Source organism: Bombina bombina, chromosome 10 (genome assembly GCF_027579735.1).
Source record: "Bombina bombina isolate aBomBom1 chromosome 10, aBomBom1.pri, whole genome shotgun sequence".
NCBI classification, from domain to species: domain Eukaryota; kingdom Metazoa; phylum Chordata; class Amphibia; order Anura; family Bombinatoridae; genus Bombina; species Bombina bombina.
Genome location: NC_069508.1, coordinates 108100418 through 108124194, shown reverse-complemented (window position 1 = coordinate 108124194; position 23777 = coordinate 108100418).

The window sequence follows — 23777 nt, the reverse complement described above, 5'->3', positions numbered from 1 at the left end:
CCACTTTGTGAGGGAAGCTGAACCTAAATTTAGCTCTAAAGAATTTACAACAGGGTATTATAGCTCAAACAAGGTTAAGATGCTTCCTCTAGCAGACCTACTGCCCAAACTAGACCCCCTAACACTGTATTCAAATGCTTAACACACCTAGGCTTGCTTGACACTTGGAGGATAAGGCACCCGACCCAACAAAACTACACTTTTTTCTCCCACCCCTGGTTAGTGTACACCAGTATAGACTATATCCTGTTAGATAGGAACCACCTTTCCTTAAGGATTCAGATATCCAGCCGACCTCCTGGTCGGACCATTCATTGACATGCACCCAACTACAGTGGCCAAATCACCCAATTACCCCTTTCATCTGGAGGATGGACGACTCTTTATTACACCAACCACATACAGCTGAAAAGATAGCGAAATCCTTAAAAGACTACTTTCATATAAATGCGACCCCAAACACCTCTTCTCTAACAGTATGGGAAGCCCACAAGGCAGTAATCAGGGGAGAATGCATTAAACATACAGCTCATAGGAAAAAATTGCATAATCGAACCATAGACACTTTGACTATGCAACTGAACCACCTAGAACTGAAACATAAAAACTCTCCGAAAGACAGTGCACTACTTAAGCGTGTAACAGAGACGAGACAAGAACTTAATAAGATTTTAACGAAGGAGGCCCAAAGACGGGCACTTAATATTAGAAAGACATATTTTTTGAAGGCAATAGAGCAGGCCCATTATTGGCTAGGGCGTTGAAAACTCAAACGCTGAAATCGCAGATACATAAGTTAACGACCCCAGAGAATTTAGATATTTTGGACAGTGAGGGAATTGCCAACCACTTTAGGGACTACTATTCCAAACTATATAACTTAGAATCAAAAGACTCACCTGATCATTTAGCGCAAATGCGAGACTACATTAGAAAGGCTGACCTACCTACTTTACAACCCGAACAGCGGGCAATAATGGAGAACCCTATAAGCCTACAAGAGGTCATGGCAGCAATAAAGAATCTACCAACTGGCAAAAGTTCAGGGCCGGACGGTTTCACAAATGCAAACTATAAATTTTACAGAAACATCCTGGCCCCACATTTACTTAAAATATTCCATGTGTTGGAAGAGGGAGGTACATTTTCCCAAGATATGCTGACAGCGCACATCTCGGTCATACCCAAACCCCAAAAAAATGTATCAGACCCTAGCAGCTACAGACCCATATCCCTTCTGAACACAGACATTAACATCCTGGGAAAAATCCTGGCGAAAAGTATTAATGTGGTGCTGCAGACCTTAATACATCAGGTGGGCTTTGTCCCGGGGAGGGAGGCGCGGGACAACACCATTAGAGCATTAACACTCACCTCCCATGCCAAACACAATAAGATTGCAGCTGTTCTCCTAACGACCGATGCGGAGAAAGCATTTGATCGGATCAGCTGGGGGTTCCTCAGAGAAACTTTAACGGCAATGGGGTTTGGCCCACATATGATCACCCGTATTTTTAGTCTATACGCTAACCCTTCGGTGAAAGTTAAAGCAAACGGGATGCTGTCTAGTCCTTTTAAGATCCAGAACGGTACATGCCAGGGGTGCCCTCTATCCCCTATTCTTTTTATTATCACCATGGAGGTCTTTGCGGCACACATTAGACAGAATCGAGAGGTGAGGGGTATCAGAATAGGCCCACATGATTTTAAAATTGCGCTGTAAGCGGATGACGTGCTCTTCACAGTCACAGACCCAGTCCACCCCATGCCCATAATCCTAAACGAAATATACAACTTTGGCCAGTTCTCAGATTTCTCGGTAAATGCCCAGAAATCGGAGATTTTAAATGTCTCAATGGCTCAAACCGACTTCCTCGCTGTAGCGGCTACCTGTCCGATGATCCCTAGAGATAAGTCAATTAAATACCTGGGGATTCACGTATCCCCTAATCACTCACTTCTATTCGCGGAGAACTACACCAAACTTTTAACCAGGACAAGACATGATCTTCACACATGGGCCTTAAAACCAATATCCTGGTGGGGACATACACAATGCATCAAAATGACTATGTTACCCAGGATACTGTATCTGTTCCAGGCAGTCCCCATACCTCTCCCCAAATGGTATTTATCACAACTCCAAAGACAAATCAACACATTCGTTTGGGAGAAAAGTAAGCCTAGGATTAATAAAGATAACATGTACAGGGCAACAATATATGGGGGACTGGGCCTACCAGACATTACAACATACTACAAGGCAGTGACCCTACAGAGAATTCTAGATTGGCATAGGGCAGGAGACACAAAGGCATGGGTGTCTCTGGATTCACATATCCTTAAGGTCCCATCAGTAGGCGCACTATGCTGGGTATAGTGATGTCGCGAATAATTCGCCGGCGAACATAGCTTGTTCGTGTTCGCCGCAGACAGCGAACATATGCGATGTTCGATCCGCCCACTATTTGTCATAATTGAGTAATACTTTGACCCTGTACCTCACAGTCAGCAGACACATTCCAGCCAATCAGCAGCAGACCCTCCCTCCCAGACCCTCCTACCTCCTGGACAGCATCCATTTTAGATTCATTTGGAAGCTGCTTTCTTAGTGAGAGGAGGGACAGTGTAGCTGCTGCTGATTTAATAGGGAAATCGATAGTTTGGCTAGTGTATTCAGTGTCCACTACAGTCCTGAAGGACTCATCTGATCTCTGCTGTAAGGACATCACCCCAAAAAGCCCTTTTTAGGGCTAGAACATCAGTCTGCTTTTTTTTTTTTTTCCTGTGTAATCTTATTGCAGTTGCCTGCCTGCCAGCGTGTGTGTCAGGCTCACAGCGTATACTGTGCCCACTTGCCCAGTGCCACCACTCATATCTGGTGTAACAGTAGTGTACATTTAAAAAAAACAACACTTTTTTGACTGTGAAATAATAGCAGTCAGTTTCCTTCACACGTGTGCGTTTCAGTGCCTGCCTGCCAGGGCACAGTATCAACCCAGTGCAACTCATATCTGGTGTAACAGTAGTGTACATTTAAAAAAACAACACTTTTCTGACTGTGAAATAATAGCAGTCAGTTTCCTTTACACGTGTGCGTTTCAGTGCCTGCCTGCCAGGGCACAGTGTCACCCCAGTGCAACTCATATCTGGTGTAACAGTAGTGTAAATTAAAAAAAAACAACACGGGGGGGGCGTGTCCAGGCACTAGCAGAAGATGGCTGCTAATCTGAGAGCTCAAGCTACAGGATATACTTTCCGCCAAGATATCTATCTGTTAGATGCCATCCAGCTTTGCTGGTCTGAGCAATACTAAATTTGTCTACATAAGAGTCTCACAGACTGGACCGTTGAGGTTTGTGGCGGCCTCGTGGAGGACAACCTTAGCACCCCCCCTCCCCGGGTAACCTGGTGCTAGGAGAATAAAGCAGTTTCTCCTCTGTCAATATCCACCACTATACAGGGAGTACAGAATTATTAGGCAAATGAGTATTTTGACCACATCATCCTCTTAATGCATGTTGTCTTACTCCAAGCTGTATAGGCTCGAAAGCCTACTACCAATTAAGCATATTAGGTGATGTGCATCTCTGTAATGAGAAGGGGTGTGGTCTAATGACATCAACACCCTATATCAGGTGTGCATAATTATTAGGCAACTTCCTTTCCTTTGGCAAAATGGGTCAAAGAAGGACTTGACAGGCTCAGAAAAGTAAAAAATAGTGCGATATCTTGCAGAAGGATGCAGCACTCTTAAAATTGCAAAGCTTCTGACGCGTGATCATCGAACAATCAAGCGTTTCATTCAAAATAGTCAACAGGGTCTCAAGAAGCGTGTGGAAAAACCAAGGCGCAAAATAACTGCCCATGAACTGAGAAAAGTCAAGCGTGCAGCTGCCAAGATGACACTTGCCACCAGTTTGGCCATATTTCAGAGCTGCAACATCACTGGAGTGCCCAAAAGCACAAGGTGTGCAATACTCAGAGACATGGCCAAGGTAAGAAAGGCTGAAAGACGACCACCACTGAACAAGACACACAAGGTGAAACGTCAAGACTGGGCCAAGAAATATCTCAAGACTGATTTTTCTAAGGTTTTATGGACTGATGAAATGAGAGTGAGTCTTGATGGGCCAGATGGATGGGCCCGTGGCTGGATTGGTAAAGGGCAGAGAGCTCCAGTCCGACTCAGACGCCAGCAAGGTGGAGGTGGAGTACTGGTTTGGGCTGGTATCATCAAAGATGAGCTTGTGGGGCCTTTTCAGGTTGAGGATGGAGTCAAGCTCAACTCCCAGTCCTACTGCCAGTTTCTGGAAGACAACTTCTTCAAGCAGTGGTACAGGAAGAAGTCTGCATCCTTCAAGAAAAACATGATTTTCTTGAAGGACATGATGCTCCATCACACGCATCCAAGTACTCCACAGCGTGGCTGGCAAGAAAGGGTATAAAAGAAGAAAATCTAATGACATGGACTCCTTGTTCACCTGATCTGAACCCCATTGAGAACCTGTGGTCCATCATCAAATGTGAGATTTACAAGGAGGGAAAACAGAACACCTCTCTGAACAGTGTCTGGGAGGCTGAGGTTGCTGCTGCACACAATGTTGATGGTGAACAGATCAAAACACTGACAGAATCCATGGATGGCAGGCTTTTGAGTGTCCTTGCAAAGAAAGGTGGCTATATTGGTCACTGATTTGTTTTTGTTTTGTTTTTGAATGTCAGAAATGTATATTTGTGAATGTTGAGATGTTATATTGGTTTCACTGGTAAAAATAAATAATTGAAATGGGTATATGTTTGTTTTTTGTTAAGTTGCCTAATAATTATGCACAGTAATAGTCACCTGCACACACAGATATCCCCCTAAAATAGCTAAAACTAAAAACAAACTAAAAACTACTTCCAAAAATATTCAGCTTTGATATTAATGAGTTTTTTGGGGTCATTGAGAACATGGTTGTTGTTCAATAATAAAATTAATCCTCAAAAATACAACTTGCCTAATAATTCTGCACTCCCTGTAGTTTTGCAGCTGAAGTATGTCGGAAACACATTTAAACTTGTGGGATCTGCTGGCTGAATACGAGCACACAATATGTGCAAGATTTGATCGCCTCTTGGCATATATTGACAGTGCCCACTCTGATTTTAAAGCATCTGAGGACCGGAGACAACTGTGAGCAGAGATCTCGGGATTAAAAGCTATGCCGCAGCCCGATACAGAGCCCCCGGTGGCAGCGGGGGTTCTGGCTCAGGATCAGATGACAACCCCTGAGAGCTCGATACCTGCCCGGATCACTAGCGGGAGAAAGGAGACACGCACTGTGGTGGAGGTCAGGAGAAATTCGCACCCTGAAACGCTGATACCGGACAGCTCACCTGAGGAACTAGGACTACCGCTATCAGACTATCTTCATCTGTGGACTGTGGGGACTGTCGGCCTGTTTCATAGCTCAGAAGTTGTGTGCCGGGCCCACCCACTGCTATCAGCTGTCTGGTGTTTGCGAGTGGGAGCGTCATGCAGGATGGTAATGTATGGCTGGCATTACAACCCACTTGAGGCCTGGATTTATCACTCTGGGTACAGTATTAGTGATAGCGGGGGTGTCCGGACTGGCGTGGGGTAGAGATATAGGCCCTGATCCAGTCCCTATGTCAGGGCTCTGCTCCTACCCTAATATGGATATTGACGTATCTGAATGACGGCCTTCAGGCCTGAATATTCACCAAGAGTGGACTCTAAACACATGGGACCTGTGGGACATTCAAATAGTTCTCTGAGAGAATTTTAGTGTTTAGTGATTTAGTAACTGAACTTTGTTAATGTGTGTTGTTTCTTCCACGACAGTGTTATAACCATCTTCTTTGTCCTAAATAATTTACTGGGCAATGTAATATACTGCAGCTGTATGTATTAATGGCTAAATAGCTCCGGATTACTTGTATAAACATGATTTATAGCTCTAGAACTATCCCTGTATGCGGTACCAAGATATCTAAGGATGGTCCTAATTGCATGGGTCACCGTGGGCAGCATTGTCTAAATATCACTTTAGTATTGGGGGGAGCCTTAGTCTTCGGTATATAACCTCTTGCCACGGTATAATTGAATTAACACATGTGTGAGTTTAGTAATATGAGCCCTGATCCAGTTTCTATGTAAAGGCTCTGTTTCTACCCTAATATAGATATTGGTATCTCTGAATGATGGCCTACAGACCTGAATATTCACCTGGAGAGGATTCTAAAGACATGGGACATATGAGATATTTAAATAGTTCCTTGAGAGAATTTTTGGTGTATAACGAATTAGTTATTGTATTTTGTTAATGTGTGCTGTTTTTTTCTTTTTTTTTTTCTTTCCATGATAGTGTTATAACCATCTTCTTTTCCCTAAATATTTAACTGTGTAATGTAGTATAATACAGCTGTATGTATTAATTGTTAGATAGCTCTGGATTACCTGTATGAGCATGATTTATAGACCTAGAATTATCTCTGTATGCGATATCAAAGTATTTAAGGACGGTCCTAATTGTATGGGTACCTGCGGGCAGCATTGTCTAAATCTCACATCAGCATTGGGTGAGCCCTGGTTTTTGGTATATAACTCCCTGCCATGGTACAATTGAATTAAAACATGTGTGAGTATCAATAAGCCACATTACAGTTGATCCCCAGCAACGCTCTGCGGAGTCACCTAATTTTATGTTATTCTAAGATTTGTGATAATAAGCCCTTTTATAAACCAGATCTCTATAAGAGTTTAGAATAATTCCATGTATTGGTCTCAGTTCCCTGCATGGTGTTGTTTTATTGGTCAGATATGCCCGACTTATACAAATATATGTGTGTATTCTATGCGATTGATATGTATAGGCCCAAGAGCGGTCTATAACTTGTAAAACCCCTCAGTTAATATGCTGTATAATTGAAGGTCCAAAAGTGGCCTGCGCAATTTTGGAGGGGGACAAAAATAGAGGGTAGCTGAGAGGTTGCTCCCCAACCTGCCTATTATGCCTAGAGATGAATATGTTAGTCATTATATCTGTATTTAGTTTATTGAGCAACCTGTATGTTGTATATTTTTTTTTTTTACCCTCAATAAAAAATAACTTAAAAAAAAAAGAGAAAAAACTTTAGTGCCTGAGATAAAAATGTGATAACAATTCTATATAAATGTTATTAAAAATATGAAAGTGAACAATGTAAAGAAAAAATAAAAAAAATAAAACAACACTTTTTTGACTGTGTTAAATAATAGCAGTCAGTTTCCTTCACACGTGTGCGTTTCAGTGCCTGCCTGCCAGGGCACAGTGTCACCCCAGTGCAACTCATATCTGGGGTAACAGTAGTGTAAATTAAAAAAAAAAAACACTTTTTTGACTGTGAAATAATAGCAGTCACAGTCAGTTTCCTTCACACGTGTGGGTTTCAGTGCCTGCCTGCCAGGGCACAGTGTCACCCCAGTGCAACTCATATCTGGTGTAACAGTAGTGTACATTTAAAAAAAAAAAAACACTTTTTTGACTGTGTTAAATAATAGCAGTCAGTTTCCTTCACACGTGTGCGTTTCAGTGCATGCCTGCCAGGGCACAGTGTCACTCCAGTGCAACTCATATCTGGTGTAACAGTAGAGTACATTTAAAAAAAACAACACTTTTTTGACTGTGAAATAATAGCAGTCAGTTTCCTTCACACGTGTGCGTTTCAGTGCCTGCCTGCCAGGGCACAGTGTCACCCCAGTGCAACTCATATCTGGTGTAACAGTAGTGTAAATTTAAAAAAACAACACTTTTTTGACTGTGAAATAATAGCATTCAGTTTCCTTCACACGTGTGCATTTCAGTGCCTGCCTGCCAGGGCACAGTGTCACACCAGTGCAACTCATATCTGGTGTAACAGTAGTGTAAATTAAAAAAAAACAACACTTTTTTGACTGTGAAATAATAGCAGTCAGTTTCTTTCACACGTGTGCGTTTCAGTGCCTGCCTGCCAGGGCACATTGTCACCCCAGTGCAACTCATATCTGGTGTAACAGTAGTGTACATTTAAAAAAACAACAACACTTTTTTGACTGTGAAATAATAGCAGTCAATTTCCTTCACACGTGTGCGTTTCAGTGCCTGCCTGCCAGGGCACAGTGTCACCCCAGTGCAACTCGCATCTGGTGTAACAGTAGTGTACATTTAAAAAAAACAACACTTTTTTGCCAGTGAAATAATAGCAGTCAGTTTCCTTCACACGTGTGCGTTTCAGTGCCTGCCTGCCAGTGCACAGTGTCACCCCAGTGCAACTCATATCCGGTGTAACAGTAGTGTTAGTGTACATTTAAAAAAAAAACAACACTTTTTTGACTGTGAAATAATAGCAGTCAGTTTCCTTCACACGTTTGCGTTTTAGTGCCTGCCTGCCAGGGCACAGTGTCACCCCAGTGCAACTCATATCTGGGGTAACAGTAGTGTAAATTAAAAAAACAACAACACTTTTTTGACTGTGAAATAATAGCAGTCACAGTCAGTTTCCTTCACACGTGTGCGTTTCAGTGCCTGCCTGCCAGGGCACAGTGTCACCCAAGTGTAACTCATATCTGGTGTAACAGTAGTGTAGATTTAAAAAAAAAATAATAATAATTTTTTGACTGTGTTAAATAATAGCAGTCAGTTTCCTTCACACGTGTGCGTTTCTGTGCCTGCCTGCCAGGGCACAGTGTCACTCCAGTGCAACTCATATCTGGTGTAACAGTAGAGTACATTTAAAAAAACAACAACACTTTTTTGACTGTGAAATAATAGCAGTCAGTTTCCTTCACACGTGTGTGTTTCAGTGCCTGCCTGCCAGGGCACAGTGTCACCGCAGTGCAACTCATATCTGGTGTAACAGTAGTGTACATTTAAAAAAACAACACTTTTTTGACTGTGAAATAATAGCATTCAGTTTCCTTCACACGTGTGCATTTCAGTGCCTGCCTGCCAGGGCACAGTGTCACACCAGTGCAACTCATATCTGGTGTAACAGTAGTGTAAATTAAAAAAAAACAACACTTTTTTGACTGTGAAATAATAGCAGTCAGTTTCTTTCACACGTGTGCGTTTCAGTGCCTGCCTGCCAGGGCACAGTGTCACCCCAGTGCAACTCATATCTGGTGTAACAGTAGTGTACATTTAAAAAAACAACAACACTTTTTGACTGTGAAATAATAGCAGTCAATTTCCTTCACACGTGTGCGTTTCAGTGCCTGCCTGCCAGGGCACAGTGTCACCCCAGTGCAACTCGCATCTGGTGTAACAGTAGTGTACATTTAAAAAAAACAACACTTTTTTGCCAGTGAAATAATAGCAGTCAGTTTCCTTCACACGTGTGCGTTTCAGTGCCTGCCTGCCAGGGCACAGTGTCACCCCAGTGCAACTCATATCTGGTGTAACAGTAGTGTTAGTGTACATTTAAAAAAAAAACAACACTTTTTTGGCTGTGAAATAATAGCAGTCAGTTTCCTTCACACGTTTGCGTTTTAGTGCCTGCCTGCCAGGGCACATTGTCACCCCAGTGCAACTCATATCTGGGGTAACAGTAGTGTAAATTAAAAAAACAACAACACTTTTTTGACTGTGAAATAATAGCAGTCACAGTCAGTTTCCTTCACACGTGTGCGTTTCAGTGCCTGCCTGCCAGTGCACAGTGTCACCCCAGTGTAACTCATATCTGGTGTAACAGTAGTGTAGATTTAAAAAAAAAAAAAAAAACTTTTTTGACTGTGTTAAATAATAGCAGTCAGTTTCCTTCACACGTGTGCGTTTCTGTGCCTGCCTGCCAGGGCACAGTGTCACTCCAGTGCAACTCATATCTGGTGTAATAGTAGAGTACATTTAAAAAAAAAAAAAACACTTTTTTGACTGTGAAATAATAGCAGTCAGTTTCCTTCACACGTGTGCGTTTCAGTGCCTGCCTGCCAGGGCACAGTGTCACCCCAGTGCAACTCATATCTGGTGTAACAGTAGTGTACATTTAAAAAAACAACACTTTTTTGACTGTGAAATAATAGCATTCAGTTTCCTTCACACGTGTGCATTTCAGTGCCTGCCTGCCAGGGCACAGTGTCACACCAGTGCAACTCATATCTGGTGTAACAGTAGTGTAAATTAAAAAAAAACAACACTTTTTTGACTGTGAAATAATAGCAGTCAGTTTCTTTCACACGTGTGCGTTTCAGTGCCTGCCTGCCTGCCAGGGCACAGTGTCACCCCAGTGCAACTCATATCTGGTGTAACAGTAGTGTACATTTAAAAAAACAACAACACTTTTTTGACTGTGAAATAATAGCAGTCAATTTCCTTCACACGTGTGCGTTTCAGTGCCTGCCTGCCAGGGCACAGTGTCACCCCAGTGCAACTCGCATCTGGTGTAACAGTAGTGTACATTTAAAAAAAAACAACACTTTGTTGCCAGTGAAATAATAGCAGTCAGTTTCCTTCACACGTGTGCGTTTCAGTGCCTGCCTGCCAGTGCACAGTGTCACCCCAGTGCAACTCATATCTGGTGTAACAGTAGTGTTAGTGTACATTTAAAAAAACAACAACACTTTTTTGACTGTGAAATAATAGCAGTCAGTTTCCTTCACACGTTTGCGTTTTAGTGCCTGCCTGCCTGCCTGCCAGGGCACAGTGTCACCCCAGTGCAACTCATATTTGGTGTAACAGTAGTGTACATTTAAAAAAAACAACACTTTTTTGACTGTGAAATAGTAGCAGTCAGTTTCCTTCACACGTGTACGTTTCAGTACCTGCCTGCCAGGGCACAGTGTCACCCCAGTGCAACTCATATCTGGTGTAACAGTAGTGTACATTTAAAAAAACAACACTTTTTTGACTGTGAAATAATAGCATTCAGTTTCCTTCACACGTGTGCATTTCAGTGCCTGCCTGCCAGGGCACAGTGTCACACCAGTGCAACTCATATCTGGTGTAACAGTAGTGTAAATTAAAAAAAAACAACACTTTTTTGACTGTGAAATAATAGCAGTCAGTTTCTTTCACACGTGTGCGTTTCAGTGCCTGCCTGCCAGGGCACAGTGTCACCCCAGTGCAACTCATATCTGGTGTAACAGTAGTGTACATTTAAAAAAACAACAACACTTTTTGACTGTGAAATAATAGCAGTCAATTTCCTTCACAAGTGTGCGTTTCAGTGCCTGCCTGCCAGGGCACAGTGTCACCCCAGTGCAACTCGCATCTGGTGTAACAGTAGTGTACATTTAAAAAAAACAACACTTTTTTGCCAGTGAAATAATAGCAGTCAGTTTCCTTCACACGTGTGCGTTTCAGTGCCTGCCTGCCAGTGCACAGTGTCACCCCAGTGCAACTCATATCTGGTGTAACAGTAGTGTTAGTGTACATTTAAAAAAAAAACAACACTTTTTTGACTGTGAAATAATAGCAGTCAGTTTCCTTCACACGTTTGCGTTTTAGTGCCTGCCTGCCAGGGCACATTGTCACCCCAGTGCAACTCATATCTGGGGTAACAGTAGTGTAAATTAAAAAAACAACAACACTTTTTTGACTGTGAAATAATAGCAGTCACAGTCAGTTTCCTTCACACGTGTGCGTTTCAGTGCCTGCCTGCCAGGGCACAGTGTCACCCCAGTGTAACTCATATCTGGTGTAACAGTAGTGTAGATTTAAAAAAAAAAAAAAACACTTTTTTGACTGTGTTAAATAATAGCAGTCAGTTTCCTTCACACGTGTGCGTTTCTGTGCCTGCCTGCCAGGGCACAGTGTCACTCCAGTGCAACTCATATCTGGTGTAACAGTAGAGTACATTTAAAAAAAAAAAAAAACTTTTTTGACTGTGAAATAATAGCAGTCAGTTTCCTTCACACGTGTGCGTTTCAGTGCCTGCCTGCCAGGGCACAGTGTCACCCCAGTGCAACTCATATCTGGTGTAACAGTAGTGTACATTTAAAAAAACAACACTTTTTTGACTGTGAAATAATAGCATTCAGTTTCCTTCACACGTGTGCATTTCAGTGCCTGCCTGCCAGGGCACAGTGTCACACCAGTGCAACTCATATCTGGTGTAACAGTAGTGTAAATTAAAAAAAAACAACACTTTTTTGACTGTGAAATAATAGCAGTCAGTTTCTTTCACACGTGTGCGTTTCAGTGCCTGCCTGCCAGGGCACAGTGTCACCCCAGTGCAACTCATATCTGGTGTAACAGTAGTGTACATTTAAAAAAACAACAACACTTTTTTGACTGTGAAATAATAGCAGTCAATTTCCTTCACACGTGTGCGTTTCAGTGCCTGCCTGCCAGGGCACAGTGTCACCCCAGTGCAACTCGCATCTGGTGTAACAGTAGTGTACATTTAAAAAACAACAACACTTTGTTGCCAGTGAAATAATAGCAGTCAGTTTCCTTCACACGTGTGCGTTTCAGTGCCTGCCTGCCAGTGCACAGTGTCACCCCAGTGCAACTCATATCTGGTGTAACAGTAGTGTTAGTGTACATTTAAAAAAACAACAACACTTTTTTGACTGTGAAATAATAGCAGTCAGTTTCCTTCACACGTTTGCGTTTTAGTGCCTGCCTGCCTGCCTGCCTGCCAGGGCACAGTGTCACCCCAGTGCAACTCATATCTGGTGTAACAGTAGTGTACATTTAAAAAAAACAACACTTTTTTGACTGTGAAATAATAGCAGTCAGTTTCCTTCACACATGTACGTTTCAGTACCTGCCTGCCAGGGCACAGTGTCACCCCAGTGCAACTCATATCTGGTGTAACAGTAGTGTACATTTAAAAAAAAAATACAATTTTGACTGTAATAGATTGAATAGCAGTTAGTTGTCTGCAAGCGTGTGTGTCAGGCCTACAGCGTCTACTCTGCCAACTTCTGCCAGTGCACAGTGCCACTCATATCTGTCACAGTAGCTTGCACGCATAGTACCACTAATCGAAAAAAAATGACAGGCAGAGGCAGGCCACCTCGCAGGGGCCGTCGTGGTCATGGTTTTGTGATTCCCTTTGGCCCTAGAATAATGCCCAGTGTTCAGAGGCCATGTACCCCAAACTCGAACAGTTCTGAGGACATAGTTGACTGGCTAACACAGGACACCCAATCTTCTACAGCTTCCGCTCGGAAGCTTGACGCACCATCCTCCTCCAGCTTATCTTCGGGCACCTCTCAAGTTACCACTCGCCCGCCTGCTGCCACCACCAACACTAGCACCACAGCCGCTTCACTTGATCTGTCAGAGGAGTTATTTACACATCAGTTGGAAGAAATGAGTGATAGTGATGCGCAACCATTATTGCCAGAGGATGTAGATAACAGGGATATGTCTCAGTCAGGCAGCATTACACACATGGACGTACGGTGTGATGATGATGATGTTGTACCCGCTGCTGCTTCCTTTGCTGAGTTGTCAGATACAAGTGAAATGGTTGATGATGACGATGAGTTCGTGGATGTCACGTGGGTGCCCGCTAGAAGAGAAGAAGAAGAGGGGGAAAGTTCAGATGGGGAGACAGAGAGGAGGAGGAGACGAGTTGGAACCAGGGGGAGGTCATCGCAAGGAGCTGGTGGCACAGTCAGACAGCATGCATCGGCACCCGGGGTCATCCAGACAGCACCAGACAGCACGCCAATCAACACATGCTGTTGCCACTACCAGAATGCCGTCATTGCAGAGCTCAGCAGTCTGGCATTTTTTTTTGTGTGTCTGCCTCTGACAACAGCGATGCCATTTGCAACCTGTGCCAAAAGGAACTGAGTCGTGGGAAGTCCAACACCCACCTAGGTACAACTGCTTTGTGAAGGCACATAGATCACACATCACAAATGCCTATGGGATCAACACATGAGTACAAGCAGCACTCAAAGCTGCCTTCCTCCTCCTGGTCCAGCATCTTCAGCCACATCAACCACTGCTGTCCTCCTTGCCCCCTCTCAACCATCCGCCACTCCGTGTCTCGCCTTGAGCAGTTCCTGCCTATCTGCCCACAGTCAGGTGTCTGTCAAGGACATGTTTCAGCATAAGAAGCCAATGTCACAAAGTCACCCCCTTGCCCGGCATCTGACAGCTGGCTTGTCTGAACTCTTAGCCCGCCAGCTTTTACCATACAAGCTGGTGGAGTATGAGGCGTTCAAAAAATTTGTAGCTATTGGGACACCGCAGTGGAAGGTACCCTGCCAAAATTTGTTTGCACAAAAGGCAATCCCCAACCTGTACTCGATTGTGCAAAAGGAAGTAATGGCATGTCTGGCACACAGTGTTGGGGCAAGGGTCCATCTGACCACTGATACCTGGTCTGCAAAACATGGTCAGGGCAGGTATATCACCTAACTGCGCATTGGGTAAACCTGCTGATGGCTGCCAAGCATGGAATGCGTGGCTCTGCAGAGGAGTTGGTGACACCGCCACAACTTGCAGGCAGGCCTACTGCCACCTCTTCTACTCCTCCTACTCCATCCTCTTCCATAACCTCCTCGGCTGAGTCCTCTTCTGCTGCTGCATCTTGCTCCACATCAACGGCACCCCCCCAGCTCCCCAGGTACTATTCCACATCCCGGATATGGCAGTGTCATGCCGTCTTGGGGTTGACTTGCCTGAAAGCAGAGAGTCACACCGGACCAGCACTCCTGTCCACCCTGAACGCACAGGTGCATCAGTGGCTGACTTCGCACCAACTGGAGATCGGCAAAGTGGTTTGTGACAACGGAAGAAATATGGTGGCGGCATTGAATTTAGCAAGTTGACACATGTGCCGTGCATGGCACATGTGTGTAATCTGATCGTACAACGCTTTGTGCATAAGTACCAAGGCTTACAGGATGTCCTGAAGCAGGCCAGGAAGGTGTGTGGCCATTTCAGGCGTTCCTACACGGCCATGACGCACTTTTCAGATATCCAGCAGCGAAATAACATGCCAGTGAGGCGCTTGATTTGCGACAGCCCGACAAGTTGGAATTCAACATTTCTAATGTTCGACCGCCTGCTCCAAGAAGAAAAAGCCGTTAACGACTATTTGTATGAACAGGGTTCTAGGACAGCCTCTGCGGAGCTGGGAATTTTTTTGCCACGTTACTGGACGCTCATGCGCAATGCCTGTAGGCTCATGCGTCCTTTTGAGGAGGTGACAAACCTAGTCAGTCGCACCGAAGGCACCATCAGCGACATCATACCATTTGTTTTCTTCCTGGAGCGTGCCCTGCGAAGAGTGCTGGATCAGGCCGTAGATGAGCATGAAGAGGAAGAGTTGTGGTCACCATCACCATCAGAAACAGCATCGCTTGCTGGACCTGCGGCAATGCTGGAAGAGGATTGTGAGGAAGAGGAGTCAGAGGAGGAATATGGCTTTGAGGAGGAGGAGGAGGAAGACCAACCACAACAGGAATCCCAGAGTGCTCGTTCTCACATATCTGGTACCCGTGGTAATGTACGTGGCTGGGGGGAAGAACATACCTTCAATGAGATCACTGAGGATGAGGAACGGGACATGAGTAGCTCGGCATCCAACCTTGTGCAAATGGGGTCTTTCATGCTGTCGTGCCTGTTGAGGGACCCTTGTATAAAAAGGCTGAAGGAGAACGACCTGTACTGGGTGTTCACGCTACTAGACCCCCGGTATAAGCATAAAGTGCCTGAAATGTTACCGAATTACCGGAAGTCGGAAAGGATGCAGCAGTTCCAAAATAAATTAAAAAGTATGCTTTACACAGTGTATAAGGGTGATGTCACAGCACAATGGGAATCTAACAGGGGAAGAGGTGAAAGTAATCCTCCTCCCATGACCACGCAGGCAAGGACAGGACACTTTACAGATGTGTTGTTGAAGGAGGACATGCAGAGGTTTTTAAGTCCTACGCATCACCACAGCCCTTCGGGGTCCACCCTCAGAGAACGACTCGACCGACAGGTAGCAGACTACCTCGCCTTAACTGCAGATATCGACACTCTGAGGAGCGATGAACTCCTTGACTACTGGGTGTGCAGGCTTGACCTGTGGCCTGAGCTATCCCAATTTGCAATAGAACTTCTGGCCTGCCCCGCTTCAAATGTCCTGTCAGAAAGGACCTTCACCTTCACGTCAAAAAGTCTAGATTACCTCAGCTTTATTAAGATGAATAAGGGATGGATCCCGAAGGGACTGACAGTGGGCGATACATTCGACTAAAAAAGGCCTGATGAGATGAGCTGCCTTGGGCTAAAATTGAATGCCGGATGACTTGCGTGACTTATCCGCCACCAACTAGGGTTCAAGCCGCAATGTTTTAGGGCACTTTCTGCCTCGGAAACAAACATCAATTTTTCTGGCCGCTGCTACAGCAGCAGCTGCAACAATACCTAATTTCTCAGGCATGTGTACATGCCTAATTTTTCTGGCCTCTGGTGCTGCACTGTGGCTTCAAAAACCAAACCAAAAAAGGCACATAACAGGGATTAAACTGATAGGAATAGTACTACTTAACACACCACTTCTATCTGGTGGCACATTAGATTGCATGCGCAGTGCCTCAAATTGGAAGTAGGAGGTCGGACCAAGCATCTTTTTCCATCTCCCAGTTCCTAAAATCAATGCTATATACATGTCCCGTCCCCTGATAGGGGACGTAACAGGGATTAAACTGATAAGAATAGTACTACTTAACACAACACTCCTATCTGGTGGCACATTAGATTGCATGCGCAGTGCCCCAAATTTGAAGTAGGAGGACCGACCAAGCATCTTTTTCCATCTCCCGGTTCCTAAAATCGATGCCATATACAGGTCCTCTGATAGGGGACGTAACAGGGATTAAACTGATAAGAATAGTACTACTTAACACACCACTCCTATCTGGTGGCACATTAGATTGCATGCGCAGTGCCCCAAATTTTAAGTAGGAGGACCGACCAAACATCTTTTTTGATCTCCCGGTTCCTAAATTCGATGCCATATACACGTCCCCTGATAGGGGACGTAACAGGGATTAAACTGATAAGAATAGAACTACTTAACACACCACTCCTATCTGGTGGCACATTAGATTGCACGCGCAGTGCCCCAAATTAGAAGTAGGAGAACCGACCAAGCATCTTTTTTGATCTCCCGGTTCCTAAAATCGATGCCATATACATGTCCCCTGATAGGGGACGTAACAGGGATTAAACTGATAAGAATAGTACTACTTAACACACCACTCCTATCTGGTAGCACATTAGATTGCATGCGCAGTGCCCCAAATTTGAAGTAGGAGGACCGTCCAAGCATCTTTTTCCATCTCCCTGTTCCTAAAATCGATGCCATATACACGTCCCCTGATAGGGGACGTAACAGGAATTAAATTGATAAGAATAGAACTACTTAACACACCACTCCTATCTGGTGGCACATTAGATTGCATGCGCAGTGCCCCAAATTTGAAGTAGGAGGACCGACCAAGCATCTTTTTCCATCTCCCGGTTCCTAAAATCGATGCCATATACACGTCCCCTGATAGGGGACGTAACAGGGATTAAACTGATAAGAATAGTACTACTTAACACACCACTCCTATCTGGTGGCACATTAGATTGCACACGCAGTGCCCCAAATTTGAAGTAGGAGGACCGACCAAGCATCTTTTTCCATCTCCCGGTTCCTAAAATCGATGCCATATACACGTCCCCTGATAGGGGACGTAACAGGGATTAAACTGATAGGAATAGTACTTATTAACACACCTTATAATAACGCAGAGAGAGGCAATGCAAAGAGAGAGGAGTCTCAAGAAGAGGAGTCAGAGGAGGAAGGTGGCTTTGAGGAGGTGGAAGACCAAACACAGCAGGCGTCCCAGGGGGCTTGTTGTCACCTTTCGGGGACCCTTGGTGTTGTACGTGGCTGGGTGGAGGAAGAGACCTTTAATGACATTAGTGAGGACAAGGAACGTGACATGGCTAGCTTGGTATCCAACCTTGTGCAAATGGGGAGTTTGCGGTTGTGCAAATGGACTGTTTGCGGTTGTTTGCGGTGCGTTAAACGGGGAGTTTGGTCTGTCACTGTGAAGCGGGCGTAACCCTTACACTACCTGATTGATACAACATCATACCTGATGTTTTAAAGCACGTTATTCCAAACAATTTAGGAATGTTAGGTGATTTATGCCCTTTATGGATTAAAACCAGACTCTGCATCAACTATGTAATTTTCCATGGGAGTTTTGCCATGGATCCCCCTCTGGCATGCCACAGTCCAGGTGTTAGTCCCCTTGAAACATCTTTTCCATCACTATTGTGGCCAGAAAGAGTCCCTGTGGGTTTTAAAATTCGCCTGCCTATTGAAGTCTATGGCGGTTCGCCCGGATCGCTGGTTCGAGAACAGTTGTGGAAGTTTGCGTTCGCCGTTCGCGAACTCAAAATTTTATGTTAGCGACATCACTAGCTGGGTACCGAAAACTCTTCAACCACCCCAATGCACTGAATTAGCGATACATAAACATGTTTTTGAAACATGGGAGACTATTAAACTTAAACAAACACACATTACTGGAACACAATCACCCCATCCCCTTAAATGCTGAGATGATAGGTGGGTTAAATAATGGCCTACAGAGATTAACATTGTCGGGTTATACATTGCCACTAATAAGAATTCTTACAAAAAGGGAGACTAGCAGAAAGAGAGAACTTGACAACAGTGGCGAGTGGAAGGTTCTCCAATTGGTTAAAATACTCTCAACTAGTACATTTTATACACACATCCCCATATCAGAAAGACTACCTTAGGGAGCTCTCTCCTTTTGAGGACCTATGTATGAGTAAGGACATCTTATGACACATTCTGTCCTTAGCACGTAAACTGCTCCAATCAGAGCATGCACAAACACTCCCCTCATAGGCCACGACATGGCACGGGGAGCTGGGAATTGTCTTGAGCAATGAAGAATGGCTTAAGATTTTTCATAACCCTAAGAGAGCCTCGGGATCTCCCCAGCTTCTCGAGCTTAATTTTAAGGTCCTGATGCGGTGGTATTTGACGCCTTCTTGTATCCACTCAATCTACCCTGAGGCAGGCAATAATTGCTGGAGAGGTTGTTCAGTTAAAGGCCATTACCTCCACATGTGGTGGGACTGTGGGAAAATTAGACCTTTCTGGCATAAGATAGAATCCTTCTTCCGACAGCTAATGACAGACGAATTTGCTTTGACTCCTAAAGTGGCATTACTAAATGACCTCCCATCATTCCCCTGTCAACTGAGACTTAAATTGCTACAAATAGGAACTAATGGCGCTAAAACACTCATAGCACGACATTGGAAAACACAATACACACCAACACTGGAGGATTGGATTAGTAAGGTCACAGATATACTAGTTCTTGAAGAGTACGGATACTTCAAGAGGAAAAGAATAAACTTATTTGCAGATATTACATTTCTATGGGAGGACTTATTAGCACAACAAGTGACTTCACTCTCAAATACTATATAGGGATTACCTCTTCCTTTTCTCTTATCTCAATATCTCCTTGTCCCCCCCCCCTTTTTTTCCTTTTTCTGTTATCCAAAAGATGCTGCCATTTTTACTGCTCTTGTTCATATAAATAGTGGTGAGTTACTGCCATAGCTTGGGTTCCTTCTGCAGGGCACTGTGAATTTCAATGGACTATTGTTTTACTGTTTTTCTGTTTTCTCTTTTTATTTTATTTTATTTATCTTAGATTTTTTCATTTTATAATGTTCTGAATAATGTTCTAGTCACAAGATGTCTTCCTTTTTGCCTCGCTCTTCATTCAGACACTCATGATGATGTCATCTAATAGACAAGAGGCAGTTATGTATGCAAACCAAAACCTATGCAATTGTGTAATATACGTCTATGCCTTTTATTTTGATTGTAAAAATATGGTGACAATAAAGCTTTTTGAAAAACAAACAAAAAAAAAAAACAACAACTGTGTGCAGATGTTTAAACTGATCTGGTTCTGGTCCTGGCTGTCATATCTGCTGGGGGGCACACGGTAGGGCAAAAAATTAACTAAGGTGGGCAATTGCCCCACCTCGCCCCCCTGTAATGACGCCCAGGCAGGACTCTTGAACTTGTCTCTTTTTTGCACGTAAATATGGTCTTGAAATAAGATAATGTTTTACAAAAAAATTATAGCAATTGTAAAAACCATCCCCAACATGTATATGATTGACTTTCTTTTATAGGAAAATTCACTCCATTAAAGGTTAAATTACAAGTAGTGCTCTAATTACCGCTCCTGCGCAAGTTTTAATTTAGCTAGAAAAAAGTTTTTTGCCCACATATTACAAGTTGAAAGTCAAACATTTTCGAACAAGAGATGATCAGACGCGTGCAAAAAGGCTAACTTGAATATCACACCCACGTTAATCAAGACATTGTAATAAAAAATTCTGACAAGGGCGGCAGCATCATAATTATGAACAGAGATAATTATTTTATAATATCTATAGACAATTGTCAGTCTTGTCAGATATTGCAATATATTGTCAGTTATTACAACATATCTTTAACTATCTAAAAATCCCACACATGTTTAAATCCAAAATTGTAACAACTGATATTTGATGGGGTAGAATTAGGAATCTTTAAAATTAAAGAGGCTGACATTTTAATACCATCAGATCCTATTTTGCCAATATATTATCATGATTTTAAAATGCAAAAAAATCCAGACAATCCACCGGGAAGGCCAATCATTTCCAGCATTGGTTCTTTGTTTGAGCCATTATCAGAATGGTTGGACTTCCTGCTTACAACCTTTGGTTAAGAAACAATTTAGCTATCTTGAAGGCACAGGTAATTTATTACAGACTTTACAAAACGTTCAATGGCAAAGTGATTATAGCTGAATGGTTATAGATATTTACATCTCTGTATACCAGAATACATAATCACTTAGAAATAGAAGTGTTCAAAAAAAATTAAAGGGAAACTATACCCAAATTATTTCTTTCATGGTTCAGATAGAACATGCAATTTTAAGCAACTTTCTGCTTTACTCCTACTATCAATTTTTCTTTGTTCTCTTGCTATCTATATTTAAAAATCAGGAATTGAAAGCTTAGGAGCCAGCCCATTTTAGGTTCAGAACCTACTAATAGTTACATTGGGGCCTATCTATCAAGCTCTGAATGGAGCTTGATGCCCCTTTTTTTTCTGGCGAGCCTGAAGGCTCGCCAGAAACAGCAGTTATGAAGCAGTGGTTACAAAGACCGCTGCTCCATGACCCTGTCCGCCTGCTCTGAGCAGGCGGACAGACATTGCAGGAATTTAACCCGATCGAGTACGATCGGGTTGATTGACACCCCCCTGCTGGCGGCCGATTGGCTGCGAGTTTGCAGGGGGCGGCATTGCACCAGCAGCTCTTGTGAGCTGCTGGTGCAATGCTGAATACGGAGAGCGTATTGCTCTCTGTATTCAGCGAGGTCTGGCGGACCTGATCCGCACTGTCGGATCAGGACCGCCAGACTTTGTTCAATAGAGGCCAATGTATCTATCTTAGGTTTTATTTTTATTTCACAGCTAAGTTTGTATTTATTTTAACTAGGTAGACTAGTTAGTAAATAGTTATTAACTATTTACTAGCTACCTAGCTAAAATACATACAAACTTACCTGTAAAATAAAACCTAACCTGTCTTACACTAACACCTAACCTTACACTACAATTAAATAAATTACATTTATTAAATACAATTAACTAAATTACAAAAAAAAAACTAAATTACACAAAATAAAAAGGAATTATCAAATATTTTAACTAATTAACCTAATCTAATAGCCCTTTAAAAATATAAAAGCCCCCCCAAAAATAAAAAAACCCTAGCCTACAATAAACTACTAATGGCCCTTAAAAGGGCCTTATGCGGGGCATTGCCCCAAAGAAATCAACTCTTTGACCTGTAAAAAAATACAAACACCCCCCAACAGTAAAACCCACCACCCACACAACCAAACCCCCCAAATAAAAACCTACCTAAAAAACCTAAGCTCCCCATCGCCCTGAAAATGGTATTTGGATGGGCAATGCCCCGCATAAGGCCCTTTTAAGGGGCCTTATGCGGGGCATTGCCCCAAAGAAATCAACTCTTTTACCTGTAAAAAAATACAAACACCCCCCAACAGTAAAACCCACCACCCACACAACCAAACCCCCCAAATAAAAACCTACCTAAAAAACCTAAGCTCCCCATCGCCCTGAAAAGGGTATTTGGATGGACAATGCCTTTAAAAGGGGGGGGGGGGGTTATTTGGGGGGGGGTTATTTTGGTAGGGCTATTAGATTAGGTGTAATTAGTTTAAATATTTGATCATTTCTTTTTTATTTTGTGTAATTTTGTGTTGTTTATTTTGTAATTTAGTTAATTGTATTTAATAAATGTAATAATTTATTTAATTGTAGTGTCAGGTTAGGTTTTAGTGTAACTCAGGTTAGGTTTTATTTTATAGGTAAATTTGTATTTATTTTAACTAGGTAGTTAGTAAATAGTTAATAACTATTTACTAACTATTCTACCTAGTTAAAATAAATACAAACTTAGCTGGGAAATTAAAATAAAACCTAAGATAGCTACAATGTAACTATTAGTTATATTGTAGCTAGCTTAGGGTTTATTTTACAGGTAAGTATTTAGTTTTAAATAGGAATTATTTAGGTAATGATAGGTTTTATTTAGATTTATTTTAATTATATGTAAGGTAGGTGGCGGCGATGTTAGGGGAGGCAGATTAGGGGTTGATAATATTTAACTAGTGTTTGTGATGCAGGAGTGCGGCGGTTTAGGGGTTAATATGTTTATTATAGTGGCGGCGATGTCCGGAGCGGCAGATTAGTTATATTGTAGCTAGCTGAGGGTTTATTTTACAGGTAAGTATTTAGTTTTAAATAGGAATTATATACGCCTAGATTTAGAGTTCTGCGTTAGCCGTCAAAACCAGCGTTAGGGGGTCCTAACGCTGGTTTTTACCGCCCGCTGGTATTTAGAGTCAGTCATGAAAGGGTCTAACGCTCACTTTCCATACCGCAGATCCCCCTACGCCAATTGCGTAGCCTATCTTTTCAATGGGATCTTTCTAACGCTGGTTTTTAGAGTCTTGGCTGAAGTGAGCGTTCTAACTACAAGACTCCAGCCGCAGAGAAAAGCCAGGAGTTAAGAGCTTTCTGGGCTAACGCCGGTTCATAAAGCTCTTAACTACTGTGCTCTAAAGTACACTAACACCCATAAACTACCTATGTACCCCTAAACCAAGGTCCCCCCACATCGCCGCCACTCTAATAAATTTTTTTAACCCCTAATCTGCCGACCGCACACCACCGCAAAATACATTATCCCTATGTACCCCTAATCTGCTGCCCCTAACACCGTTGACACCTACATAATATTTATTAACCCCTAATCTGCCCCCCCCAACGTCGCCGCTACCTTACATACAATTATTAACCCCTAATCTGCAGACTGGACCTCACCGCTACTCTGATAAATGTATTAACCCCTAAAGCTAAGTCTAACCCTAACCCTAACACCCCCCTAAGTTAAATATAATTCTTATCTAACTAAATAAAATAAATCTTATTAAATAAATTATTCCTATTTAAAGCTAAATACTTACCTGTAAAATAAACCCTAATATAGCTACAATATAAATAATAATTATATTGTAGCTATTTTAGGATTAATATTTATTTTACAGGCAACTTTGTATTTATTTTAACCAGGTACAATAGCTATTAAATAGTTAATAACTATTTAATAGCTACCTAGTTAAAATAATTACAAAAGTACCTGT